At 55.3% G+C, this 20,032-nt stretch overlaps 1 protein-coding gene and 1 long non-coding RNA gene across 5 annotated transcripts in view; one reads left to right on the forward strand and one right to left on the reverse strand.

Moving 5' to 3' along the window:
• KCNQ1 (potassium voltage-gated channel subfamily Q member 1) overlaps nt 1-20,032 on the reverse strand; it is a 357,688-nt gene that overhangs the window by 132,359 nt on the left and 205,297 nt on the right. The gene's annotated exons all lie outside the window — the stretch shown is intronic.
• The window catches only part of LOC134374854 (uncharacterized), a 133,178-nt gene continuing 118,800 nt past the window's right edge, over nt 5,655-20,032 (forward strand). For both annotated transcript variants that reach the window (XR_010023366.1, XR_010023367.1), the window contains exon 1: nt 5,655-5,749. This is a non-coding gene — a long non-coding RNA (uncharacterized LOC134374854). The remainder of the gene's footprint in view (nt 5,750-20,032) is intronic.

Here is a 20,032-nt window from a genome sequence, read left to right on the forward strand (position 1 = left end):
TGTGTGGTGGCTGTGGAAATGGCAGGATAGGGCAGGAAGTGGGACAGACGCGCCCTGAGCTTGGGATGCATCCTGGGAGGAAATCGCTTCTGGAAGGTAGTGGTAGAAAAGGATCTTTAGGAGACGGGTCTGGCAGGGCCCAGCTCACTTCATCTTTCCATCCCCCCCATGCCTGGCACCCAACCAGGCACCAAGCAGGTGCTCAGGAGACAGCTGCTGAGTTAACCCGCGTCGAAGCGGGGGCTCTGGGAGAGTTGGGTTTGGCTAATCAAGGCTTGGCTGTTCAATGCCCAAATGTATACACACAGCACAGCTGCCCTCCCAGTGGGAAGCTGCCCACACCCCACACTGCCACTCACCAAGCCTGACTGAACTTCAGACACCCCACCCTTCTGGTCTCATGTTATTGCTGACCCCAAATTCAGGAAAGCAAATCTGCTCATGAGCAAAGGACAGCCAACATTACTACAGCATAACTGTCCAATGGCATTTCCCCCAACAGTCTGTCCCAAGGTTGCTCTTAGGGAAGGGGTGCCACAGCAGCCTGGGAATGTTCTGGAACTGGGGCAACGCTGGGGGGAGTAGGGCCCACATCTGTCACACTCCATCGCCCTGCACCTGGTGCCCCACTCCTGGGCAGCTAAAACAGGGATGGGCACAACAGACAGGCTGCGGCCATGGGGTGGCAATGCCCCAGAGATGTGGGGCTGTCACTGTAGCTGGGTGGAGGCTTTTTTAGGACCTGGCTTGTCCACTGGATCCTCACCTTCCCTTGGGCTCGCCTATCACCTTGTGTGGCACTACCCTTGGGCTGTTGCCTCAGCCAGATGCCTGGCGCTTCCTGAAGATCCTCCTTGTGCTCAGCGTGGAGTCCAGACAAAGCTGACTCTCCAGGGAGTCCTAGCCTGGACACTTCTCACGCCTCTGTAGACACCACCTTCCTCCAAGCCTCCTGTCTCTCCTGCTGGGTGATGGCGAGTCTCCTACAGCCCTCCTGAGCCCCCTTGCCTCCCTTCAGATCTCTCTCCATTCAGCAGCCAGAATGATCTTTCTCTAAGGGAGACCTGAGCCTTGCAATGGTTCTGCCCTAAACCTCCCAGAGATGCCCCAATGTACTTCACCCCCTGCTGCATCTGCGAGGCTTGGAATGACTCAGAACCTACCCATCCTGTGTAGGTGGTGCCAAGCACTGAAGTAGGGAACACAAGATGGATAAATTTGGGGGGCCGAAGCTTCAGGTGGATTTGTGAGTGCACGCCACTTGTGGGCACAGTGGAGATCTGGGGCAGGAAGGTGGGTATACATGTCTCAGGGGCTGAGTGGGAGCAGAAAGTTGGCAACAGGTCCATGGACCTGAAGGCATGGGATGGAGGGAGGGCTACATGAAATGCAGGTGTAGGAGACACCTGGGGGCCATGAGAAGAGGAAGATCTGGAACAAGGACATGGGCTGCAGGGTCAGCAGATACCTGTGACCAGGGAAGAAGCCATGGAATGGAGGGTCACTGGGGTCACAGAGACCTCCCCAGGACAGCTGCAGTGGTGGGTGTGAGCACGCCTGTGCAAAAAGCTTTACTGACAGAGCCACTAGGAGCCACGGACGTAGGGACAGTGGGCATAGACTGCAAGGACCTTAAGAATGGGCTTCTTGGCAATGCATTTGCCACTCAGGGATAACCCTGGGTCCTCGGCCCCTCCTCATTCCTGTCCACTTCAGAATCCAGCACGGGGGAGGGGCCTTTCCTTGGAAGATGGTCTGACTAGGCAGCCACGTGGCCCTGGGCCTCTCTGCTTCGGAGGGAAGCAGCAATTTGGCAACATGGCTGAGCCTGAAGACGGCTCCACCCTCAGACTCCAGCGGTGGGGGTGGTGGGGAGAGAACTGAGGCCCACCGGACCCCTCGGCCAGAGCCTGCTATGTGTTGTCACTCAGGAAAGGGGCTCTCACCCCAGTCCTTTCCCCTACCTTGCCCCACACGGAAAAGGACTGGTGTTTCCCCTGGGATACTGCCGGGGCTCTGGGCCCCATCTGCACTTCTGTGCTGGCAAATGCAGAAGAATTAGCTCAGTAACTTCCTCCCCTAATCCCCCACCCCCACTCTAAATACCTTGGAATCAAGAGCAAAGCCGAGTGGACGTTTTGAGCCTAATTCTCTTCAGCTGTGTGTGCGTGTGTGCGTGTGTGCTCGCGGGTGCAGAGGCTTGCAAGGAAACCTTTTGAACCCCAAATATTAGAGCTGAAGGGAGCACAAGGAACTTTAGTTCAGCCCTCACCATGTACAGATGAGATAAACCAGACACAGAAAGAGAGGGAGACCTGCCCTCTGTTACATGGGGGAGCCAGGCAGAGGCCACCAGGTGCCCGGGCTCTCTGCCTTGCATACCCCACCCCCCAGTCCTGAGCCCCAAGGTGACGAGGTGCAGGCACCAAATCTCAGGAGGGAACCACAGTACAACCCAGAAGGAAAACTGGATGTACTGCAGATCCCCCTCCAAATTCCACCCTGATGCCCTAGGCCAGCTTCCACCTCCCCCTCCCAGCCTGCCTGGCAGCCCCCTGTCTGCCTCTGGGGCTGGCCTGGAGTCTGCCCAGCCTTACATGTTTCTCCAGCCAATTCCCACGTGTCTCTTGTCTCCCGATGAGACAACAAGCCCCTCTCACTCTTGGATTGTTTTTCTCTCTGGTCTCCCCCAAAGGACCAGAGAAGAGGAGGAGGTGGGGGGCTCACAACAGGTGCGCTGGGCTGGCAGGCGGCACTAACTGATTGACGGCACCCTCTGTTCAGTGAGGGGGTGAGGAGTGAGGGACATGGGACTCAGAACATCCTTCCTGACCACTGTCTGGTGAGCCTATGACAAAAATGACAGCAACAGGCTCCTTGGCCTGGGCAAGGCCTCTGCTAAGAGCAGACCTAAGGAGACATCACGCCAGCAGGCAAAGGTGTGGCGTCCACCGAAATCCACTGCAAGGGAGTTTGTTAGGGAAAAATCCAAGTGTCCAAGAGCTCAGGGTCCGAGCTTATGGGACTAGGTAGAGGGTGGACACAAGCCCCATGACATAAAAATCTGCATGAATGAATCAGCTACTTGAAGGATGTTTCCCCATCCTGGTACACAGTCAGAACCCACATTTTATCAAGCATACAATGAAATAAATTCAATTTTCATGACTTAAAAAATCAATTTTTAAGATGAAACCCCAATCAACAACTTTTGTCACTGTTTACTAGGAGAATGAACACCATTTTAAGTGAATTTGCTTTAGGCAGCTTTTCAGCCTGCTCAGCATCCTTGGACAAAAACAAAAGTTGGGAAACAGCTGCGTCCATGAGTGAGGACTGGAGGGTCTACTGGGGCACTTCCATACGACGCAGTTAACAAAAGCAACACAGAGATCTCCAGGATCTGATCAAGAAAAATGTCCACAACAGTTTGAAAATTTGTCTGTCTTTTCTACTGGAATGTAAACCCCTGATAGGTAGAGATTTTTGTTTTGATGAGATCTGTGAAATTGCTCTGAAGACCTGGGGCTTCTGCCTCTCTGACCTCCTCAGGAAGGTGGAAATGGACATGCAGGGACAGTGTCCAAGGAAGTGTCCTGGCCCCCCACAGATGGCCATGGGAGGCCACAGGGCAGAGGCCGGGGCAAGGCTGGAGTGGACGTGCCTTCCAAGCAGCAAGAATGGGCTGCGGCTGCACTCAATGCAATGCTCCAGCCTTGCTTTCCCACACAAGCTCTCTCAGCTCCTGTCTCAACAGTTCCAGGGGTCTGGCAGCACCACCTCCATATTATGGGTGGGGAAATAAGACTCACAGGGGCCTGGCATTGCAGAGAGGCCAGGGCCAGGACTCTAGTCCCTGCTGGCTCAAGGATAGCAGGGATAACTGTGTGGGGGTGGTGACCCACCCAGAGGTCAAGATGGAGGCTGGGCAATGAGAGAGAGAGAGCAAGAAAGCGAGAAGCTGAGAATCTGTCCCAGGGAGGCAGAGAGGTGATGGGACCACCTACCAGCTGAAGCTTCAAGCTCTACCGTCCTATCAGACTTCACTTCCAAAACACAAGTTCAAAGATAAAATTACTAAGAATTTCAAGACCATGACAACACAGCATTAAATCCTAAGTGAGCAGCCCACCTGGGCATGGGGTCCTGTGTCCCTGTGTGACTGCCCTGGCTGCACACCTGCCTTTGGGACATGTAGATGACAAAAATTCCCAGCCAGGGGGCGAGGGCAGGATGAACCCTTTGAATCAGACGCACCAACCCGCAGTTTGAAGGGCACAGGCACCCAGGAGACATGCTGCTTGCTGCCCAGCCTTCCCGTGAGCTGGGCTGGAGACAGGGAGAGCACCCATCTGGGCTTTTCTGCAGGTCAGAAAGGAAGCACTCGATGCCTGAAAAGATGACACCATTTTCCCTTTCTCCTCCGGGCTGAACAAGTACAAAAACCTGGACCTAGCCACCCTTGGAGAGAGAGATTCCTGGCTTTTCTGCAGACTTGTGTTTTCAGCAACAGCAGTTGAGATGAACGGCCTCCTTTTGGGCTTTGGTGAGGGGGATGGCCTGCTCGCTTGGCTGGCCCCAGCCTCCCCTTCTTCCCTTACTTGAAGTCAATGCTGGGTTGAGGGTGTAGCATCTTTTGAGAACATACTTAACGTTCTACATTCCAAAACTTTTTACGATTTGCACCGAAGGTCCAAACTGCCCCAGACTTGCTGGCAGATGCTCAGGCGAGAGAGAACCCACGAAGACAGGGCTGCTGGTTCGCAGGCTTTCTCCGCAGTGCAAGGTGGTGCCTGGCTCCGCAGGCGCTCAGTAGATGTGCTCGGTGATGCAGTCAAGTGACAGGACCCGGCCTCCAGGGCAAGGAAGACTCAGAGGAAGAAGATGGGGTAGAGCTGTTAGGGGTCCAACCTCTGCCTTGCCACTTCCCAGCTGGGTGACCTGAGTGGGTCTGTGACCTCTTTCAGCCCCCTTCTCCCTAAGACAGTCGCAGCGCGTCTGTAAAGAGTAAAAGACAGAACATCCTAGCAGAGTAGCTGGGGCTCCAGGAATGTCCTTGTCATCGGCATGGATGTGACAGAGAAGGTGGGAAGGTCATCGCTACACCCCCGGGGTCCAGCCAGGGCAGAAGACTCCTGAACCTGGGTCATGCATCATTCTGGAAACACTGGCCAGACCCGTCTGTGTGGTGTGCTCGTGGGACCTTCCGGGGTGAGGGACCCGCAGCAAGACGGGCCCCGCTTGTTCAGAGCCGCCTCCCTGTTCCTCGCCAGGGCTGCCCCAGGGGTCGCAGGCACAGCACGGACCCTGCTCGCCTGGCCGCGAGAGCTGAGGCTGCTCGGCGGGTGGGGGTGGGGCGGCGGTTCGCGCCACCTCAGACCCCAGAGGCGGGTGGGGGCACGGGGCGGAGCGTGTCACGTGGCGCCGGACTCACTCAGCCAATCTGAGCCCGGGTGGCATAGGCACCGGCCCCTCTCAGCCAATGACAGGGCGCGGCACATCGCTTCCAGGCCCGGCCAATCTGCGCGGCAGTCCGCGGCAAGGTCGCCCCACAGGCCTGGCCAATCAGCGACGGAGCCGTCGCCACGTCAGCTTCGGTTGGGCACTAGGCGCCGCTGCGGTCGCTGGGCAGAACAGTCGCCGCGTCGCCTCAGCGCAGGTATCCTCGGCGCTCTCTCGGCGCGGTTCGAGCGCGAGCGCGGCCGCCAGTAGCCTGGCAGAGCGGCGCGGGACGGCGGACGGCGCTGAGGTGAGCTGCGCGCCGTGGCTCCTTGGTCGCTCGGGCGGGCCGACCTGGATTGCGGGCACAGGCGGCTCAGACCCGCCACTGCTTGGCCTGGGTGGCGCGCTCCGCTCCGCGCCTCGTGGAAAGCAGGGCCAGGGTCGCGAGTCTGAGTATGGGGTCGGAGTTCCTGGTCACGGGCCAAGTTGAGGAACAGGTTCGGGGTGTGGAGTCCGCGCGGTGGCTCCGAGTCAGGATCGGAGTCGGGGTGTGGAGTCCGCGCGGTGGCTCCGAGTCAGGATCGGAGTCGAGGTGTGGGGTCCGCGCGGTGGCTCCGAGTCAGGATCGGAGTCGAGGTGTGGGGTCCGCGCGGTGGCTCCGAGTCAGGATCGGAGTCGGGGTGTGGGGTCCGCGCGGTGGCTCCGAGTCAGGATCGGAGTCGGGGTGTGGAGTCCGCGCGGTGGCTCCGAGTCAGGATCGGAGTCGGGGTGTGGAGTCCGCGCGGTGGCTCCGAGTCAGGATCGGAGTCGGGGTGTGGAGTCCGCGCGGTGGCTCCCAGTCAGGATCGGAGTCGAGGTGTGGAGTCCGCGCGGTGGCTCCGAGTCGGGATCGGAGTCGAGGTGTGGAGTCCGCGCGGTGGCTCCGAGTCAGGATCGGAGTCGGGGTTTGAGTCCGCGCGGTGGCTCCGAGTCAGGATCGGAGTCGGGGTGTGGGGTCCGCGCGGTGGCTCCGAGTCAGGATCGGAGTCGGGGTTTGAGTCCGCGCGGTGGCTCCGAGTCAGGATCGGAGTCGGGGTTTGAGTCCGCGCGGTGGCTCCGAGTCAGGATCGGAGTCGGGGTGTGGGGTCCGCGCGGTGGCTCCGAGTCAGGATCGGAGTCGGGGTGTGGAGTCGGCGCGTGGAGTCGGCGCGGTGGCTCCGAGTCGGATCGGAGTCGGGGTGTGGAGTCCGCGCGGTGGCTCCGAGTCGGGATCGGAGTCGAGGTGTGGAGTCCGCGCGGTGGCTCCCAGTCGAGATCGGAGTCGAGGTGTGGAGTCCGCGCGGTGGCTCCGAGTCGGGATCGGAGTCGGGGTGTGGAGTCCGCGCGGTGGCTCCGAGTCGGGATCGGAGTCGAGGTGTGGAGTCCGCGCGGTGGCTCCGAGTGGGGATCGGAGTCGGGTGTGGAGTCCGCGCGGTGGCTCCGAGTCAGGATCGGAGTCGGGGTGTGGAGTCCGCGCGGTGGCTCCCAGTCGGGATCGGAGTCGGGGTGTGGAGTCCGCGCGGTGGCTCCGAGTCAGGATCGGAGTTGGGTGTGGGGTCCGCGCGGTGGCTCCCAGTCGGGATCGGAGTCGGGGTGTGGAGTCCGCGCGGTGGCTCCGAGTCAGGATCGGAGTCAAGGTGTGGGGTCGGCGCGGTGGCTCCTAGTCAGGATCGGAGTCGAGGTGTGGGGTCGGCGCGGTGGCTCCCAGTCGGGATCGGAGTCGAGGTGTGGGGTCCGCGCGGTGGTTCCGAGTCGGGATCGGAGTCGGGGTGTGGAGTCCGCGCGGTGGCTCCCAGTCGGGATCGGAGTCGGGGTGTGGAGTCCGCGCGGTGGTTCCGAGTCGGGATCGGAGTCGGGGTGTGGAGTCCGCGCGGTGGCTCCCAGTCGGGATCGGAGTCGAGGTGTGGGGTCCGCGCGGTGGCTCCTAGTCGGAGTGTGGGGTCCGCGCGGTGGCTCCGAGTCGGGATCGGAGTCGAGGTGTGGGGTCCGCGCGGTGGCTCCGAGTCGGGATCGGAGTCGGGGTGTGGAGTCCGCGTCCTGGCACCGAGTTGGGATCAGAGTCGGGTGTGGAGTCCGCGCGGTGGCTCCGAGTCAGGATTGGAGTCGGGGTTTGAGTCCGCGCGGTGGCTCCGAGTCAGGATTGGAGTCGAGGTGTGGGGTCCGCGCGGTGGCTCCCAGTCGGGATCGGAGTCGGGGTGGTGGCTCCAAGTCGGGATCGGAGTCGAGGTGTGGGGTCCGCGCGGTGGCTCCTGATCGGGGTGTGGAGTCCTGCGCGGTGGCTCCGAGTCGGGATCGGAGTCGGGTGTGGAATCCGTACGGTGGCTCCAAGTCGGGATCGGAGTCGGGGTGTGGAGTCCGCGCGGTGGCTCCGAGTTGGGATTGGAGTCGGGGTGTGGAGTCCACGCGGTGGCTCGGAGTCGGGATGTGGTGTCCGCACGGTGGCTCCAAGTCAGGGTGAGGAGTCAGGGTGTGGAATCTGTGCGGTGGCTCCGAGTCGGGATTGGAGTCGGGGTTTGGAGTCTATGAAGTGGTTCTGAATTGGGGCCAAGTTGGGATAGATCAGAGGTTTGGAGGTATGAGTTGGGGACTGCAGTTGGAGTCTGGAGTCTGCCTTTGGTTTGGGGTTCCAAGTGGGGGACGAGTTGGGGAATGGGGTTCGAGTTGGGGTTAGGGGTCTGAGTGTGGGATGGGAATCAGGTATGGAGGCAAGTAAAGGCTCCGGTCTGGAGCTGGGGGTTGGGATCACCCATGGGTGAGGTATAGGAATAGGGAGTAGCAGTCTAGTCATATTGTGGATCAGAGTGACTGGATGGGAGTCTCAGTCTTTGCAGTAGCCCAGAAGGGGCACAGTTCAAATCTCAAAGCCCACTGTGGTTTCCCACAGGTCTAATCCCCTTTTCTGTAAAATGGGGATGAGTGCTTTCCCATAGAACTGTTCTGGACATGAAAGATAATAATTCAGGTAGAATAGTTCTTAGATTTATCACAAAGCACAAAAACTTTCCTAATGATAATATCCACATTTTATTTTTTATTTTTTTATTTTTGTGACCCGTAAGGGGATCGCAACCCTTGGCTTGGTGTCATCGGCACCGTGCTCAGCCAGTGAGCGCACCGGCCATCCCTATATAGGATCCGAACCCGTGGTCAGAGGCTGCTGTGCTCCCCGTGCCGCACTCTCCCGAGTGAGCCATGGGGTCGGCCCAATATCCACATTTGATGTGCATTTATTTACCAGTCCCTTTCCTTATTGTGGTGCCATTTGCTAGACCAAGAGCTCCCAGGGAGGAACTATTACTGTTTTGTTCTCTGCTGCCTCCCTTGCACCTAGCCAAGAGCCTGATACACAACCTTGCTCAGGCAATACTTGTTGAAGGAAAACAGGCAGGCGGGATTAACTGGATTTCTATGGTGTCTCAAATGATCCATTTCTGCACCTGTTTTCCAGATACTCACTAGGAGAAAAATTTAAGGATTGGGTTGCTTGATTATGGTTCTATTTTAATGTGTTTCCAAACATGCTGAAGAGAAAAGTGGGTCTGTTTCAGGATTTATGTTCTAGCTAGAGGGATCTTTTTAAATTGTGAATCAGAGCATGTCCAAATTCAAATAAAGAGAGCACGAAAAAAATTATGAGCCATTTCACTTATGAACATAGATGAAGAAGTTCCATGTACCAGGTTAGCTAACTGAATCCAATAGTATATTAAACAACAATTCTTCTTAAACAAGTGGGATTTCTCCTAGGAATGCAGAGATGATCCAACATCAGAAACTTTACCCATGTAATTCACCACATTAAGAGGCTAAAGGAGAAAAACCATATGGTTCCCTCAATAGAGGCAGAAAAATTATATGAGAGAGTTTAAGGCCTATATATGATTTGGGGGCTGGGGGAGACACCAGTTAGCAAGCCAGGATGAGAAGGGAACTTCCCTAACTTGATACAACTTATATACCAAAACTTTACTTTTCACTAAACTTAATAGAGAAATCAAAAGTGTATATCGTTCTTTTTAAGATAAGGAGTAGGCCAAAGCTGCCATTCTGGGCATTTCCTAATACAAGAAAAAGGAATGAGGTGTGAGGATTGGGCAGGAAGAGGTAAAACTGTGCTTGTCTATAGCTCAAGGGACTGACTGTGTATCAGGTTCGCAAACAGTTTGGTGTCAGGAGCCTTTGTACTCTTAAAAACTATTGAGAGCCTCTCTTGTTATGGATTCTATCTATTGATAGTTACCTTCTTAGATATTAAAACTGAGAAATATTTAAAATACAGGACTATATAAGCACACATTCCAGTGGGGTCATTCTGCCTCCGGACAATTCTTTAACCTTGTGAGAGTAAAAGCAGAAAAGGGAAATAATGCCTGAGTATTATAATGAGAATAGTTTTGACTTTTCCTGAAAGGGTCTGGGGGTTCTCTGTAGTCCCTTGGACTATTCTTCGAAAACTGCTGAGCTACATGGAAAAAAATTAAGAAAGTTTTACAATTAAAGAGAGATTTCAGCAAAGTTTTTGGGCATAAGATCAATGTACCCAAACCAGAAAACAACAAAAAAAACCCCAAATTTCATTATAACAGTAGTGACTGACTAAAAAAAAAGTATAATAGAGATTAAGATAGCAATCAGAATAGCAACAAAATTTATACCAGGTGTAGGAATTAACAAAGAAAAGGACTTCTATGGAAAAAATATTTAAAATTCTCCTGGAGAAAATAAAGGAAGATCTTTCAATATGCAGATATATTCCATTTTCTTGGATGGGGCAACTTAGCATTAGAAGGATGTCAGGTTTTTCCAAATCTGTACATTCAATAGGACTCCACTCAAACTTCCAGGTGGAGGTTTTGAAGAACTTGACATATTCTAAAATGTGTGTGGAAGAAAAAGATGTACCAATGCAAAGTGAACTTTCAAGAAGGAGGAAGCCTTATACTGGCAGATACGAGTGCTCACTACAAGCCTTAGCGATCAGAGCCGTGACAGGGGCCCAGAAGAGAACTGAGAGGCAGCCTGATAGAGAAAGGTGACATGTGGTAAAGGTGGCCCCACATATCAATGGGGACTACTAAGAGGATGTTGGAAAACTAGCCCTGAGTGGAGAAATGAATATGGATTCCTACCTGAGCTCCTAGAAAAAGTGGGCTCCAAACGGACTAAAAACTTAAAAGTAAAAAGTAGTTGATATTTGCTTAATAGGAGAAAACTATGAAGAATAATGTCTTGGCCCAGGGTGGCCTTGGGGGTCTGGAACAGGACCCAGAAAGCACAAACCTCAGGACTAAAACTTATGAACTTGAATAGATGCAAATTAAGGACTTCTGTTAAATAAATCCATCATAGAAAAGGTCAAGACTATTTTCATAATAATATTAAGACATGGTTCGCTTTTTTGTTCGCACTCACAGGTGTTATGTTGCCCATGACAAATTACAAGATATTTGAAACAACTAAAACTAATGAGGGAACAACAGCCAAGATACACAAGAAGGTCCTGAAAAGCAGTAAGAAAAAGATTAAAAAGAAAAATGGCAAATGATAATAATTGGAAATTTGTAGGAAGGTTAAAAAATAGATATTTGTCCAAGTTCATCAGTCATCAGAGAAAAGAAAATGAAAGCGACAGCTATTCTTCATATAGAAGCATTAGAAAGTAGGGTAATGCCAAGTGCTGGCAGAAGGCAGGGAACAAGCCTCCCTGTGTGCTGCAGGTGGGAACGGAGACAGGCACAGACATTCTGGAGAGCCGGCCAGCACTTCTTCCTCAAATAAAATATTTTATACCTGCGGCCCAGCAGTTTCCCTCCTAAGTAAACATGCTGGAGCAGTTCTCCCCCAGAACAACGAGGGGCTGTGTGTGCACGTTCAGTGCAGCGTGGCCTGTGGGGGTGGGCGGTTGGAGCCAGTCGTTGTGGTTAGGAGCAGGGGACTAGATGTACACTTCACAAGATGGAGACGTGTGGAGACACAGTGCTGAGTGACACAAATGCCAAGCTGAACGAAGGCCTCTACGCGACTGTGTGTTTAAAATTACACACCACCCAGACATGTAGTACCAGGGCACATGCGTGCACTCACACACACACACAATGATAGAAAAAAATTAAGTTGGAGCAGCTGTCTTTGGGGGAAGGGGAGCAAGGGTGGAGGTTGGGGATAAAGTGGAAAAGCACAGAAAGGAACAGACCTGTGTCTTTACACAGACCCTTATAGGGTGTCGGTGCTTCATGGGCTGAGAGCTGTGATCACCTCTATGTGTTATACAGCAGAGTACCAAAAGCCAAGACTGAATGAATAAATGAGTGTCCATCACTCTCCTGCCAGATGCCCTCTAGTGGCACACATTTCTCTTGAGTGGTTTCATTGGTTTGTTGAATGAGGAGGCCAGGCCAGGAAAGTGCGCATCTATTCTCAACTCAGTGAGAAAGTGAGCAGCATGTCAAAATCCCAGTCCCTCAGACCATGGTGACATTTGGGGCAGGATCGGTCTTTGCTGTGGGAGGCTGTCCTTTGCATTGTAGGATGTTTAGGAGCCTTGCCTCTACCTAGTAGATACCAGTAATACCCCCACAGCTGTGATAACCAAAAATGTCTCCAGACATTGCCACATATCCCAGGGCCACTGCCTTAGACCAGCTCCAAGGACTGGGATGGTCTGCCTGCTCTGGCCATTTAAATGCAGCATGCCCTGGCCTGTGTCCTGCCCCATCCAACACCCACGGCCTCACCGACTCCATGAGAAAGACTGGCCCAGGCCTGGCCAATCAGAGAACACCTCCCTGCCCCCATCACTGGTATAATTTGAATTTGGTAGGCACTTTCAGCCCCACAACCTTCAGGCGGCCACCCAGGGCTTTAGTTGGACCTGTCTTTCGGCAGTAGTCTCTAAGCTGTTTATAGCATGGCCACCTGTGATTTGAACAAATTGGAGGTGGCCTGGATAGAGGTGGGACTGGGCCCTCTCACCTTCTCCAGTGAGTGTGGACTGATGAGTGAGTGGATGGTGGATCCAGAAGGTTTACAGTACGCTGCAGGAGGAGGAGAGTTTGCTTCAGAGTGGGTCTGGTAGAGAGGGCCTCTAATATTCTTTCCTTTGTTGTAAATCCGCCATCTTTTGCCACGTTTCTCTGTGCTGGCTGGCTCCCGTGGGTCTGGGTCACTGGTGGGAGCCTGGACAACCCAGGGTTCCAATCAGACCAGCCAGAGGACCATGAGGCCAGAGTGCACCCACTTCCTGGCCACTCCCTTTATGGAATTAAAAGCCTTTCTCCCTGAGCCTTTCCTAGGGTTGGGTGAGGCCCTTGTTTGCAATTTAAATGTGGCCTCATTTGTGGAAGAACCCCTGCTCCTCAGAAAAGCCTTGGGCTTACCCTCCCTAGCAGCCCAGGCCTCAGCCAGGAGAAGAAACTGATCTAATAGGCCTTTCTCCCGCTAATTGTAGCAATTAGCATCAGAGAATGGGGACTCACTGGGGGGCCAGGGCCCAGCAGACATGCCTGTCCCCAGCTCAGGCCCAGGCCCAGAGCTGCCTGAGCTGGCTTAGACCTCTGCTCAGGCTCTGGATGGGCTTCAGAGGCTGGCCTTTGGGGGCAGGAGAGAGGGCCATGGTCCACCGGGTGCTAAGGGCAGTTGTGGCAGGTGTCCATTTGAGTGTTTCAGCCCAGCAGCTACACAGGTGACCCTGACCAGAGAGCCAGAGCAGATCTGAGAGAGAGAGAGAGAGAGAAAGAGAGAGAGAGAGAGAGAGAGAGAGAGAGAGAGAGAAAGAGAGAGAGAGAGAGAGAGAGAGAATCAGGGAGGGCAGATGTGAGAAATCCTATGGTGTGACAGGAAGTAGTCTCGAGCAAATACCTTTTATAGGGTAAAGAGCCATTCCCCAGTACAGCTGACGGGAAGCCTTGCCCCCACCCCAAGGGAGCTCCTGTTCTTCACTTGGCATGCTTGCTTATGAAGCACCTTGGGGCCTGGTGCCCTTCCGGGAGCCAGGAGAGCACAGTGGGTCCAATGGAAGGAAACCCCAGTCCTCACCAAGTGCACAGGGCCATGCTCACGCCAGCCGACTTAAACAGCATGCTGCGTCTACATAACACAGCGCCTTCCCAGGCAGTGAATTATGTCTGAGAGGCAGAGCAGTGATCATTGCCCCATTTTACAGGTTCAGTCATTCAACAAATATCTGTTGAAAACTCACTGGAGACTAGACACTGGCCCAGAAAGGAGGGGGTTGATAGGACTAGGTACCTGCCTGCTCCCTGCGCTCGTAGGGCTTGGGGACCAAAGAGGAGAATAACCAGTGTATGAGTACATGTTTAACTGCACCTGAGGGGAGTGGACTGAGGGCTGGGGACACAGAGAAGGGTCTGTAGCAGAAACCAATTGGGACTAGTCTGGAGTCTGAGAAACTCCTTTGGGGAGGTGGGGTAGGCAGGCCAATTGTCCCCTGATGGGAAGGAGCCCATGAGCACAGGGACAGAAAGAAGCTTGGCATCTGAGCTGCACAATGAAGCCAGACCTAATAGGCCTTGCCGCTGAGGACTTTGGCCTTGTTCTGGGATCACTTAGAGGCCCAAAAAGATCCCACCCGGAGATAACCCAGTTGGATATGACCTTTGAAAGGGTCTCTCTCTATGGAGTGGAGTATGGATTGGAAGGAGAAGGTGGCCTACCAGGGCAGTGGTGATGGGAATGGAGGGAAGCAGAACATTTCCAGAGCTATCGAGGGGTGAAGTCAGTCTCACTTAGTGTGGACCAGACAGGGGCTGCTAAGAGGGGCATGTGTCAGGAATGAGTCCAGAGTTTCTGGCTTTTGCCGATGGAAGAATGGGTGACAGACAGGAACCTTTGTTGGGAGATGACCAGTGCATTTGGTGGACTGGGTGGTAAATGACAGAACCTGTGCAGAGGAGCTGGGGGCAGATGACTGGGATGTGGAACCATCTGGGCTGGAGAGACATTTGGTGGTCAGGGACCCACGCATGGTCTGGAAGCCCCTGGTGCTGAGGGAGCAGTTTAGGGAAGCAGCTTGAAGAGAAAAGGGATACCAGCATTTAATAAATAGGCCAGGAGGCAAAGGAGATTGAGGACAGAACCAGAGAGAGGGCAAGAAAACCAGGAGAATGGAAGGGATGGAAAAGAAGGGGAAGTTGCTTGCCCAAGGGGTCCTGGTCCCAGCAGAGGTCACACTGGACCCAGTGCTCCTGATCCCTGGCCACTGGCATGAAAATGGCCCTGCGAGAATGTGCTCCCTGCCTGTGTGACTCTCTGCTGGCTGCCTGTCCCTAGGACAGATGGGGAGAGACCCATGGGGGGAGATCCATTACCAAACAGTCCTCTCTCATTTTTTTCTGTTTCACCCTTGGAATTGGGGCAGAAGAGAGAGAACCCCCTGCAGCATAAGCAGGGTGGAAGCGGGGTTAACCCCCTCAGGGAGGCCTTGTCCTTGCTGAGGCATTTCATAACCTTGGAAGGATGGAAAATCCCCCCAGTTTTAATGCAAAGCCAGGTAAGTTGAAAAATGGCCTGGAGTAGTCTGAGATGAATAAACAAAGGCTGTCAGCACCCAAGACTTGGGGGACAGGGGCTTAGGTGGGCCCCACACAACTCAGGAGTTGGGCTTCACTGCCCAGACCCAGAGGCTGAGCCATGGAGCGCAGCACCCATGGGCAAGGCAAGGGGCAGTGGCCCTCTGACCTCTGGCTAGAGGTGGGAGATGGCCCCCTTCTCATCTGTATTTTCTGATTAACAGCTCAAGCAGCCTTTGCAGGCTCAAAAGGGGTTAACTGCAGATCCTCCAGCTCCTCCACTTGCTCATTTTTAAGCAGCTGAGCTCTGAGCGCCCCTCCCAAGGCTGTGAGAGGCCAGAGGCCAGTGCAGACTCTGCACCAGTCTGCGCAGCCTCCACCCCCAGTGCTGCCAGGAATCTGCGTGCATCTAGAACAAAGGATCCTCCATTCCCTCTCTCACCCAGCATGGCCTGATGCCTGAGCCAAAGCCTCTGTCCTCCACCAAGGGCCCGGTGGGTTTTTGTTAACACAGGTCCATGACTCCCAAATGAACCTTTGAGGCTGGCTTAAAGGAGCTGGGCCTACACACAGCTGTGGGGGTCACACCCCATCCTCAGCCACTGGGATCAAATAGAAACCCTTCAGGAATTCTGAGAGACAACGCCTCCCCTCCATGTTCACTGGCACACACTAACACACTCATGCCCCACTCCCTGCGAGGGCCTGGGATTTTGTCTAATCTTCTAGTCACTTCTTGTCCTCCCTCCAGCCCCCGTGGCACCTTCTTTGTGATAGATGCTGAGAGCCCACCAGGTCCAGCGGCTGTTCCCAAGGTGCCAGGACCCAGCCTCTCCTTTCACCCCACCTCACTCCAGCCTCCTGGGACACCAGCTTCTTCCCAGGGAGGGAGACAGCGCTCTTGGTCAGGCCCATGTCCCATGCCAAACAGTCAAGATAGCAGCCACAGTACTCCTTAATTGCTGCACTGTGGACTTCCATCAAGTTTGGTACTATTCAATCCTCATAGCAGCCTATAGAAGGGGGGGGCACTACCCGTATATGCAGGCACAGCAAGGAGCAGCTCACCTACACGGGGTGACCCAACTGAGGCCACCGGCCACTTGACCTGACAGAATTTAGCCTGGTCTCTAGGGAGATCAGTCCCCCATGTTCTCTCATGGCTGGAAAGGGCTGCAGCTTTAGACGGCTTTCTGTTCTACCATGGAAGAGGGTCCCTGTCGTATCTTCAGCTCTGACAGAAGCATGCTGGGAGAGGCAGGGCTGGCCTTTGGAGGGCTCCCCTGCTTTTCCAGCCCTTTGCTTATGTAAAGGTCTTCCAAGCAGCCAGGCTTTGAGGCTAGTCACTGTCATTGTTGTCAGGGAAGGCAGCCTGGGAATGTCAGAGGCTGCAGCAGTTGGGAGTACTCTCTGGGGAATGGGCTGGACATGTAGGGGTGGGTGTTAAGGGAGATGCCACGGCAGGGCACCTGGGAGGGCCAAGTGCCACCCTGTTAAGGCACTGCTTCCCCTTCCTGCCTGGGCTGCCTGGGAGCCAAATGTGACCAGCTTCCTGTAAACAAAAGGGACTGGGTCCCTGGCACTGTGCTTGGCTCAGGTGCAAAAAGTAGCTGCCCCCAGTAGCCACTCACCCTGCCCTGGCCTTTTCAGCAGGCTGTGCAACCCCTGCTCCTGCTGGCTTGTTTTATTCCTAAAATGCCTGGATGTTTGAGAATCCAGAATGTATGACTGCTAACCTCACTGATTGATTCATCATTCATTCTGTCCCTCCTGTGCAGGCCTAGTGCTAAGACTCAGGGTCGCAAGACAGGGTGCCCCTGGGGGCTCTCTACAGAATGCCAATAGGCAGGGCAGGGATCTCTGGGGGCATCATTCCAGGTAGTGTTGTCCCCCACTCTCCCCATTTCCCAAGGGTGGGCTTCTTCTACCCTCTTAGGTACCTCTTCTCAAGGCTGCCCGAAAGGCCTCAAGCTCTTGTGGAGGGGGGCCTCCTGAGGGTGGCATTGATTCCTAGGGTCCGGGTAGGAGATTATCTGTGCAGAGGCTGGTAGGAACGTCCCCCAAGGGCTGACATCAAAGCACTCTGCCTAAACCACTGCATCAAAGTCAGCAAGCTGAGCTGTTTGCACATAAAAGGGGGGAGGGCTGGGGCCCTCCTCCCAGCCACCTGCATCTCTCCTCAGGGTCTCAAAGGCCTTCCTGCACAGGCGGGCTGCCGGACCACCCTATTCCCAGGCAGGCAAGCCAGTGGGGGGAGGGGATAACTGCCCCTTAAAACCTTGCAGAAGTTACCCCAATTCAGGCCCCCGTCGGCCCCCCAGCTCCCTAGGTCAGATGCCTTCCCTCAGAGCCTTGGGCCTGGTGGGGGGTGTGGAGAGGTCTGTGAGGAGAGTCCTGTGCCCCAGTTTAGCTCCTGACCTTGCTTCATGACTTGCCCAGCCCCTCCCCCTGAGCACTTCTTTTGGGGGGGTAGGCCTGCTGGGCTGTGTGTGTGTGTTCTCTGTGCAGTCCCCTCCCTGGCGCGCCTAGCATAGCCCACTCTGGGAGGGTGTGGTGTGGTGGGATAGCATGGCAGTGCCAAGCAGCCAGGCTGTTCTCTGTGTGCGTACATCGAACAAAACAACAGCAGAGATGAGTAGGAGCAGGCACCCTAGGGTTAGCGGGCAGGTTCCAAAGCTGATCCAGACCCAGCTCTCAGAAGAGTGCCTGGCCTCATCAGCAGCAAGCACGCATTGGCTGCTGTGGAGCAGTGAAGCTGGGCTCCCCTGGCCTGGCTGCGTGACCCCCACCATGCTGCCTTCAGCAGGGCTATAAGAGATGGAGCACTGTGAGCTAGTGATGGCACAGGGGAAGCTGGGGCCCATGCCTGCACAGAAGGTCAGCAGAGGATGGCAATTACTGAAACCTCTATGGGGAAGTTTACCAGACATGAGAGGAAGACCCCCATGGAGGCTGCGCGTGTGACATGCTTGGATTTTCCAGAGTCTTCATTTTCCTTGTCTAAACAGAGGCCCGGCATGGCGCCTCCCTCCCAGATCAAACAGCCCTGTGTGAGTGGATGCACCCTCGGTGGGCTTGGGACAGGCCCTCCCCCCTCCCTCGGGAGCCCTCTGCAGAGGCCCAGGGGATCTGAGGTCTTTCCACCTTGGCCTCCCTCCCCACCCCCTCCGGGTCCCCTGCCTGACCCCAGCATGCCCAGGACCCAGAAACACTGACTCCACGTCGCAGCTGAGCGGAGCGGGTGCCCGCCTGAGCCCAGAGGGGTATTCGCCCCTCCCGCACACAGGGAGACATCAAAGGGAAACAGGAAGCAGTGGGCCCCCAGCGGGTGGGAGAAGTGCAGTGTCACGGCTCAGCCCGGGGCCCGACTGCCGGGGATTTTCCATCCCACCAGGATTTCCGCAGGACACCCCAGCTCCGGCCTTTGAGGCTCCTCAGGAACTGCTGGGGTGGGGAAGGGGGGCCAGGATGGGTGGCTTGGGGGCATGACCAGGCACTCTAGGAGGCCCCTGTCCTCAGTCTCCCCATGATTTGCTAGCTAATGGGCTGAAGTCCTAGACCCAGGCACATCAGAACACTGTACTCACAGTCCCCCTGAGACCTGGCTTGTGAGTGGAGGCCATGATTTTTGTGGGAGGTCTAAGAAGAGTGGAGAAGGGATGCCTGGTCTTTCCTGTCAGCCTCACCTCCTTGACAGGGGGTTGCCAAAGTGGGCTGTGTTAGGCGCATCAGGGAGGGTACTGTACAAGAGAAGAGCAGTCCCCAGGGTTCATGGGACCCCCTCCTGAACTCGTTGCAGCAGCTCCAGTGCAGGCAGGGACCTGCAAGGACAGCTGGGTACATGCAGATGTGTATCTATCTATGAGACCCTTCTGCAGGGCACAGTACTGAGTGGCAGACTGCCTGAGCAGGTTGCGCTGTCCCAGCCCCTGCTCACAGCTCTCAGACAAAATCCTGAGCAGCCTGGGAACTGAGCATTTCTCAGAGCTGTGACTTGGAGGCCAGAGGAGGGGAGCTCAGAGCTGGGGGCTGGGCTGGCTGAGTGAATGGTACTCTGGTCCCAGCACTTGGGTGCCCCCTGCCTACCTGGGCTTTTGGTAGCCTTCTGTGCTTTGTGGAGCTTGGCTTCCTCAGCATGTGGTGTGTGGGCTAAGGTTTACTTGATACAGTCCGCTCAGGGCATCTAATGTTACTCCCTGGGGGTCTCTGTCCCCCAGAGCTGGGACTGCCAGGTTTTGGCCCTGAGCTCTTGCTCTTGCCTCAGCAACTCTGGATCCCACCTTGTCCTCCCCTTTGTTCACCAGTGCCAGTATGATGAGCCAGGTGCTCTCTGGGTCCCTCACAGACCTGGACTGGGCTGCCTCTGCTTCCGGGCTGGTCACTGGGCAGACACATACCAGGGCCTGTGACTAGAAGGCATGGCGGCTCTGAGTTTCTTCTGTTGCCCTGTGAAGGTGGGGGGGGGGGCTTGCTTTATAGGAAATGCAGGTTTAGAGTTGGAAGCCACTGGTTCTGGGCTGAAAATGGGGCAGGGTGGGGTACCCCAGCCTGGAGCATGGGTTTGCCATTTGCACTGGGACACACGTTTGGTCTATCTGCCATTCCTTGTGCAGCTAGAGCTGGGCTGGAGAGCAGCCGGGCTTCTGCTTGGGTCACCATAGCTATCCTCACAGGAGTGTGCTGCCTAGGCTGGGAGCTGTTGTGCTGGGCTGGATGTGAGACTCCACTCTGCCAGAGGGCAGGCGTGTTTGTTGGTGGAAGTTGTTTCAAAACAATCATGGAAACTTGGCAGTGCAGGGGCTCTGGGCGTAGGTATCCCTGTCCTCCTGATCAGGGGTTGGGGTGTCCTGGTGCTGCTAAGCCCTGCTGAGCATGCTCCTCCTCCAGCCCAGAATGGGTAGGACAGGACAGGCAGCGAGCAGTGGGGTCTGGGGTCTCCTGGGACAGAGGCAGTATGTTTGCTCCAGGAGCAGGCTCGGGTGGGATGAGTGAGCATAGTTGTGTTCTCAGGAAGGCATAGAAAACCCCAGAAGTGAGGGGATGAG

The sequence above is a fragment of the Cynocephalus volans genome, chromosome 4 (assembly GCF_027409185.1).
Source record: "Cynocephalus volans isolate mCynVol1 chromosome 4, mCynVol1.pri, whole genome shotgun sequence".
Classification (NCBI taxonomy): domain Eukaryota; kingdom Metazoa; phylum Chordata; class Mammalia; order Dermoptera; family Cynocephalidae; genus Cynocephalus; species Cynocephalus volans.